The following is a 7,500-nucleotide window of genomic DNA, read 5'->3' as shown; positions in this document are numbered from 1 at the left end:
TCCCTCACGTGCACGCGCGCGCCTCGGCCTCGGCCGGCTAACAGCTGCTGATGAACCAGCAGTGACAGCCTGTGATGGCTCTCCTCCATTAGAAAAACATAACCAGCTGTTCTTTCTGAAGGGGCTTCGTCTGCCTATTATGCTCCGCTCTGGCGGGGAGAGATGCGCCGCTCGTTATTATTTTGTGAGCCGTGCGGCTCTGGAGTGGAGGGGGGGTTGGGGTGTGTGTGTGTGTGTGTGCGCATGTGGGGGGGGGGGGGGGGGGGGGTATTGAGGTGTGAACACTGTGTCCGTGGCAGATAACAGTGTTTTCCCTCATCAAGGTCTCGACTGGAAGGACAGAGTGTTTATTCCGAGCGGCGTGACAAGACGTCGGCTGGAAGCCGGAGAACACAAGGAGGCTCCCGCCCGCTCCTGGGCTGGAAGAGAAATCTATTGTCTCTCTTTGCCCTGCCACTTGTTTCCTGCTTTTGTATGGGAGTGTGTTTGCATAACTCACTTTCATGTGTGACTGGGGTATTGTTTCTGTGTGTCACTGAGTGTGTGTGTGTGCTAGCATTTGTATACCATGAAGTGGTTAGTAGGATTATAACTGGAACTTGACTGACTGATACTGTAAACTGAATATGTGTGTGAATATGTGTGTATGTGTGTGTGTGTGTGTGTGAGTGAGAGAGAGAGAGAGAAACAGAGAGAAACCGAGAGAAAGGAGGTGTACAGGGGTGAGAGAAGAGTACCGGAGGTGTGTCGACAGGTATCAGCATGTGGTGAAATGCGTGTGAGATGTGTTTGCGTGGGTGTGTGAAGGTGTGTATATGTGTGACAGATATCTGTGTGTATGCTGTGTGTGAGTGTTAGTGCATGTGCACACTGGGAAATCAGCTCCGAAGGTCTTGGCTCCACGAGCACACCGACAGCATTCAAACAGAGTCTCTCTCCCAACGCAGCACATGCAACACAAACCTCTCAACACATTTCACGCAGGAGCCTCGGAATCGACCCGGATAAAAACACCCTGGCTCTTCTGACCCCTGCGTCTCCGTCACGGAGGAGGAAGACGAGCGCTGAAGGGCAGAGGGCCAGATGAAGAGGGCATCACCGAAAACAACGAGAGAAAAAAAACACATCGAACAAGACGGAGTAGAATACAAACTAGAAAGTACGAAATGGTAGCAAAAAGCATCCCTTTCCCCCTGTGTCCATCAGAGAACATTATCAGCAATCATACCGATGTTCACGATGTTCAGCTTGCTTCTGCTCTTCTGCTTTGATGGCTGCTCTGTGGATGGCTGTGCCCCGTAAAGAGCCGGGCAGTGGTGAGTCAACATGGCCACTGCTGCCCATCTAAATAGGCTCAGATGAAATTAGCGGCTGCTGAGAGCCCTCCATTCATGCAACACCTGGAGTAATCAGAGCGGGGGAGACTCAATGTTCCCCACAATGAGCGTGGAGGAGCCGTGGGCTCACCAGCAGCCTTCTGATCACAGAGTACACTTCTCCATCCACTCCACTATAAGAGCCCTCGTTTGAACTGCTAGACATTGTTACATTTATAGCAATACCTCTAAGAGCCATACGGTATGTGTGTGTGTGTGTGTGTGTGTACATGTATGTGTGTGTGTGTGTGTGTGTGTGTGTGTGTGTATGTGCATGCATGTGTGTGTGTGTACGTCGTGCATGCATGTGCGTGCGTGTTAGTGAGAGTATCCCTTTGAAAGTGCACATCTGTGTGTTTGGTCTGTTGCTCGTTGAGTCATGGCTAAGTGCGGCGCGCTGGGAGGACTGGAGAGGAGCGGGCGGTGAGATGACCCACATCCTGTCCCGTACACAGGTAGACCACTGCACCACACCGCACATCTGGCAGCAGGCTCCATGCGCTGCTTTTATACACTCCTCCGTCTCGCTGATCAGGAGAATTCATTAGGGATGTAACGATACACTCAACTCACGACTCGATACGGATCACGATTTTTTGTTCACGATACGATTTTATCACGATTTTTTTTTTTTTTGATATTGATGCTGTTTGAAGAGGTTGCTCCAAAGAAAATCAAATTGCACCACTCCCTCTCCTTCCAAAGTATTACGTCCAACACCTCTCCTCTTAAAATAAATGGCAGGCCCTAAGCCCTACAAAGCAGAAAGGCAGTAAATGCATTTTTGGTCGAAAATTAGTTATTATAATTTTCATGACATTAAAGTTGTTAAGAAGATTGATAAGTACCAAAAATAAGCTAATGTAAAGTAAAAAAAATAAATAAACCTCCAATAACTGCTACATTAACTACAACCATAAGGCTAAGCAACAGCATAACTTTAAAATGTTTTTTTTTTTTTTTTTCAGTTTGCACTCTGCATAGTTACTGCCTTTTTGCTTTGCAGGGCAGATAACTGTTATATGCTACATCATTATAGTTGTTCAAGTGCACACACTAAATGGAGAGCTAGGATTAAAATTCAGACTGTGCCTTTAAATAGGCAACTTTTTCCATCTATCAGCACAGTGCTACAGTAAGCCATTTCCACTAAAAAAAATCAGCTCAATATTATGTGCAAGACTGATGTTTACCAAGCATGCAAACGTGTTAATCTCTTAGCACTATCGTCATACGTTTTCTCATAGTGAGATGACTATCCCGACATATGTTCTGATGTACATGGGGCGCACGGAGGTGAACGGCGGGACAAACGCGAAATGACAAGGTGTTAACTAAATTGAGTAGACCTAAGGTCGACAGGCTTTGTGGTTAAAACGATGAAAACCAGTAGGTTAGTCTGTCACAGCTAACTTCGTTCAAGCACAGTAGCTTAGACTAGTTTACACGCGCAGAAATTAAAAGTCAATATCAGCATCACAAGATTGCTGTCATTATCGGAAAATCCAGACATGTCAAACTGGACGCGAACGCGTGGCAGAAACAAAACAACTTCATAAATGATGTCTTTTTCAAACCTTGAAAACACCACATTAAAATCCAAGCATTTTCAAGGATTTCAAGCACCAATACGAACCCTGACACACACACTCTAGTTCAAAGTTGTTGCCTACCGTCGTCTTCCCTCGTTCTGTGCCCTGTACCGAGTGACATAAGTCACGTGACTCATCGCGATTCATTTTTTCTATCAACCGGTGCGAATCGTCACGCATTTGTATCGATTTTTATTCGTGTCACGATGCATCGTTACATCCCTAGAATTCATACATGCGCACGCACACACACACGCACGCACCTACACACACGCACCAACACACACACACACACACACACACACACACACACACATACACACACACCACAAACATCTAAGCACACTCACACACACACACACACACACACACACAGATACAGAGACAGACAGTTTTATGCTGTCCTGTGGCAAGAGCAGCTGCTTAAATGAATCTTTAATGCATGCCCATATCAGCATTATCCCAATGCCAGATGCACCACTAGAACTCCTGATCGAGCAGTTCATAGTTGCCATCAGTCATAATCTGTCTCCCCAACCCCATTCATCCTGATGGGCTCCTGAATATCTTCTGCTGTTTCAACAGTCTGGGAGGTTGAGGCCTACATTGTTATTTTGTTGCTGTTGTTGTTGTTGTTGTTGTTGCTACTGTTTTACTCTGCCTGCTGGTCTGACAAATGATTACATCATCCTGCAAGCTGAAACGCTGAGGATATCTGAGGTTGAAAATGGTCACAGAAGACAAAATTACTACATTTACTTTCCAAACATCAATTCCCCTGGTGCCAAACACCAAAAAACGCCAGTCATGTAATTCTTGTGTGACTTAGTTCTGAGTGTCTTTAACTACAATCAAGAGCGATGTTAATGCTCTCAACTAATGACTTTCTGTTCGGTAATTTAGTGAAAGGCAGAGAAAAGAAAAAGTTAGTCTGGGAACTGGAGCATTTGGGGAAGACAAACAGAAAGAGACCTGCGAGCAGCAACCGAATCAATTATGTCTAATTATAACCAACCGAGAGGAGCACGAAAAAAAAATACAATTTCCCACAGTCATGCCATGGCTAGAGGAATCATAGCTGCCACTGTATCTCTGCTACTAGATGGTAGTAAAAGAAGAAGAATATAGTGATTCACACAACATATTGCACATAAAACACCATTGCCTGTGGCAAGGATTCATTTCCTTCAGAGCGCTGAATTAAAAGAAAATACCAATGTTCGATGGACTCTTGTAACTATCAACCTAGCCATTTCAAGTATCATCTGAAAAGCAGGTCAGCCGTATATATATATCTTTGAAAATAATTAAGAGTCCTGTTTAATGTCACCTGAAATCACAGACGTCATCCCTCACATGAAAGCTCCCTCTCTCTCAATATTAAAGAGTGCTGAAAAGGGCGGAGGGTCAAGATGGGTGATGTGGAACAGTGAATCTGGCCATTCCCATCTCCTACTCTCCCGTGAGAGGACATTTAATAATGCCACCGCGGAAGCCTTCTTATATCTCCTCAAAGTTCAGACAGGAGAACCTCCAGCTTCTCCATGACTAGGCCATACAAATGAACACAACATCCACGGCTTTGAGATACCTGCCACCACTCCTGTCTTTCACAGGTTTTTCCCGTATATCAAGGTCATCTCGACGGCACCCTCCTGTTATTTTTCCCAGCAAACACATCATTTGCTTGTCCATCAAACTCATGATATATAATGAATATCACATTTCCATTAGTTTTGTATGTTTATCTGACATTTCCCAAGTTGCAAGATTGTATATGAAATATATCCTTTTAAATCACTCTGCAATTTTAGCCCATTTGTCATAAAACCTGCCAACCCCAAAATCTAAGACCTGCATTTTGAAAGGTAATTATTGGCAGGTGTGCTTTTACACACAAACACGATTAAAAAACAAAAAAAACACACACAGTGCATCAGAGGTGTGTAAACAAAAAGCCAGGGTGGCGGCGGGCATTACCGTTTGGTGGAGGTCAGATGGCGGGGACGGGCCTGGTCTGGCTGAGGGAGAGCAGGACGCCCAGCTGGGCCACAGGGGAGAGACGAGCTGCCGTGTCTGCGGAACAAAGACAAGAGAGCCGCCATTAACGTAACACACGGCCATTTCACACTGCAGGCACGTCACCAATGCAGCCCCTCCACACTGCTCACGGGAGTGCCTCTCTAGTTAGACGTGTGTGTGCAGGGAACGGGAGTAAATGAGCACGGATCTATTTGTTTGGGAGTGCGTCCACGTCCATATGCATTAGCGTGTGTGTGTGTGTGTGTGTGTGTGTGAGAGAGAGAGTGAGTGAGAGAGAAAGAGGGAGATAGAGAGAGGGTGGGGGAAGGAGTAATTGTCTGCGTGTGAGCGTGGTTGTGCACTGTGTGTGTGTGTGTGTGTGTGTGTGTGTGTGTGAATATGGAGGCAGGCATGTGCGGAATGGTGAGCTGCCCTTCGGATCCCTCCAGTGCGGAGAATTGCGACTCTAATTCAGATGGACTGGAGGAGGCTGTGCTGCTCTCCCCCTGAGGATGCACGCTCACGAGGAATGTCCAAGAACAGTTGCTAAGAGAAGGGCTGCGAGCGCATCACACACACACACGCACACACTCACACACACACACACACACACACACACACACACACACAAATATACCGGCTTGCACGTTTACACACACACACACACACACACACAAAAGGACCCACACAGAATGGTGTAATTGGCTTCCGATGAAGGGCCATAAAGATACATCACGCAGGCAGTGAAGCGCCGAGCAGACAGCTAACTGAGCCACTGGCAGCCCCTACTCTAACATACACACACACACACACACACACAAACACACACACACACACACACACACACACACACACACACACAGAACATATACTGTACACACCCCACCCACACAAAACATACAAAAGAACAAACAACATTCAATATACGTCGTAGACAAAAGAATCCTCCACAGAATCCTCCACCAACATCCAGACACAAAACCACTGGCTCAACATGAAGCAGCACATACAGCACATACCCAGAACAGCTGTTACAGTAAAATCATCCCCTTAGCAGACAGAGCACATACTGTAGACACACTGTTGCCCCACTTCAATGCCATTCATTGAGTGCAGTGTAATTGACACTGAGATTGATTTTTTTGTTGTTGTTGTAAAAGAAATGGCTTCTCACACTCACACGTCTGTCAAACATCTGTGCATGGCGATCCAATATGTGCCCTCCCCTGCTGTGCCATAGGCTTGTCAAAGGGCTTTTCCATATGGAATTCTATTTCCCTCCAACTGAAATGGCACAGGACTAGTTATCCCTTAAACGGTGGCTACATTAAAGCAGAAGGAGAGAAGAAAAGAATCATACCACGAGAATGACACATGGTGGATGGTGGTGTGCATTTGTGTGTGAGCATATGTGTGTAGGTGTGCGTGCGTGTGTGTGTGTGGTGTGTGTGTGTGTGTGGTGGTTTGGATACGTACATATGTGTGTGTGTGTGTGTGTGTGTGTGTGTGTGTGTGTGCGTGTGTGTGCAGGTGTGTGTGTGTGTGTGTGTGTGGGTGAATGTGCATGCATGCTATTACGCTCCCTGGCATTTACGCTCGCTACAGTGTAGAGCGAGGTCACGTCTTATTAAAAATCCATCAAAAGGAACCCCATAATAAACCTTCACAGCCTTGTTGTAAAGTGAAGGCATTTGATAGTGTCACACTGCAGTTGTTCAGTGAACTGCACCTTTGTGAGAGAGCTTCCTTTCTTTCGCTCCCTTTCCCTCTCTGCCTGTCTCTCTGATAAGGCAAATCCACTCACATCTGCACAAAGGGAAAATAATGAAGTTTTATGACATAAAACTCCAGAGAGTGAAATCCAAACCCCGCCGTAAATATATATATAAAGGAGCAGTTAGCGTCAGAAGTGGTCAGAAAGGGACAAGATATATTTAATTCACTTCTTACAGATCCTGTCCTGATAGGACGTGACAGTTCCTTCACAGACTTAGCGCGGTGGAAAAAAAGGAAGCATTAAAGAAAAAAAAAAGGGAAGAAGTGGTAGACTAGAAGTGGAAGGGCTGGGGCAGAGGGAGAGGAGCGGCTTCACAGGGGAGAGCTATTTCTGAAGAGGCTGGAGGGGTCTTGGAGGCAACAGCCAAAGCCCTTCTCATTATTCACAACAGAAAAAAAGGCCGCCGCAGGCCACAGGAAACGGCACACTTCATTTTTCTTGTCCAAATCCATCTCCGCTAATGGCGGCCGCGCGGTCGGAGGCAGGACGGAGGGGGTGGCACCGGCGTCTGCGTACCGAGTAACCGTAAGCAGCGGGGTCCTTTTAATGCTCCTTACCTTTCTTCCCCTTTCCACGCAGGCCCTGGCCAGGCCACCTAAACGGCGGCGAGGCTTTCAAAGGTGCAGCTTCAAGGAGGCCTGAGGGTCTAGTCGGCCCCCTGTGTGAGAGCCGCAGTGTCTTGTCTTTGGTATGCAACGGGCTGCTCCCCCTCAGTCTCGCCACCGCTGACACT

At 46.7% G+C, this 7,500-nt stretch overlaps 1 protein-coding gene across 2 annotated transcripts in view; it reads right to left on the bottom strand.

Annotated features, from left to right (window-relative positions):
- mgat4c (mgat4 family member C) overlaps positions 1-7,500 on the bottom strand; it is a 92,285-nt gene that overhangs the window by 50,339 nt on the left and 34,446 nt on the right. For both annotated transcript variants that reach the window (XM_062547844.1, XM_062547845.1), the window contains one exon: positions 4,949-5,044. The gene's annotated coding sequence lies outside the window, so the exon portion shown is untranslated. The remainder of the gene's footprint in view (positions 1-4,948; positions 5,045-7,500) is intronic.

This window comes from Sardina pilchardus, chromosome 10 (assembly GCF_963854185.1).
Source record: "Sardina pilchardus chromosome 10, fSarPil1.1, whole genome shotgun sequence".
NCBI classification, from domain to species: Eukaryota; Metazoa; Chordata; class Actinopteri; order Clupeiformes; family Clupeidae; genus Sardina; species Sardina pilchardus.
The sequence above is the reverse complement of the archived record's forward strand: the minus strand, read 5'-3'. Positions and strand labels throughout refer to the sequence as shown.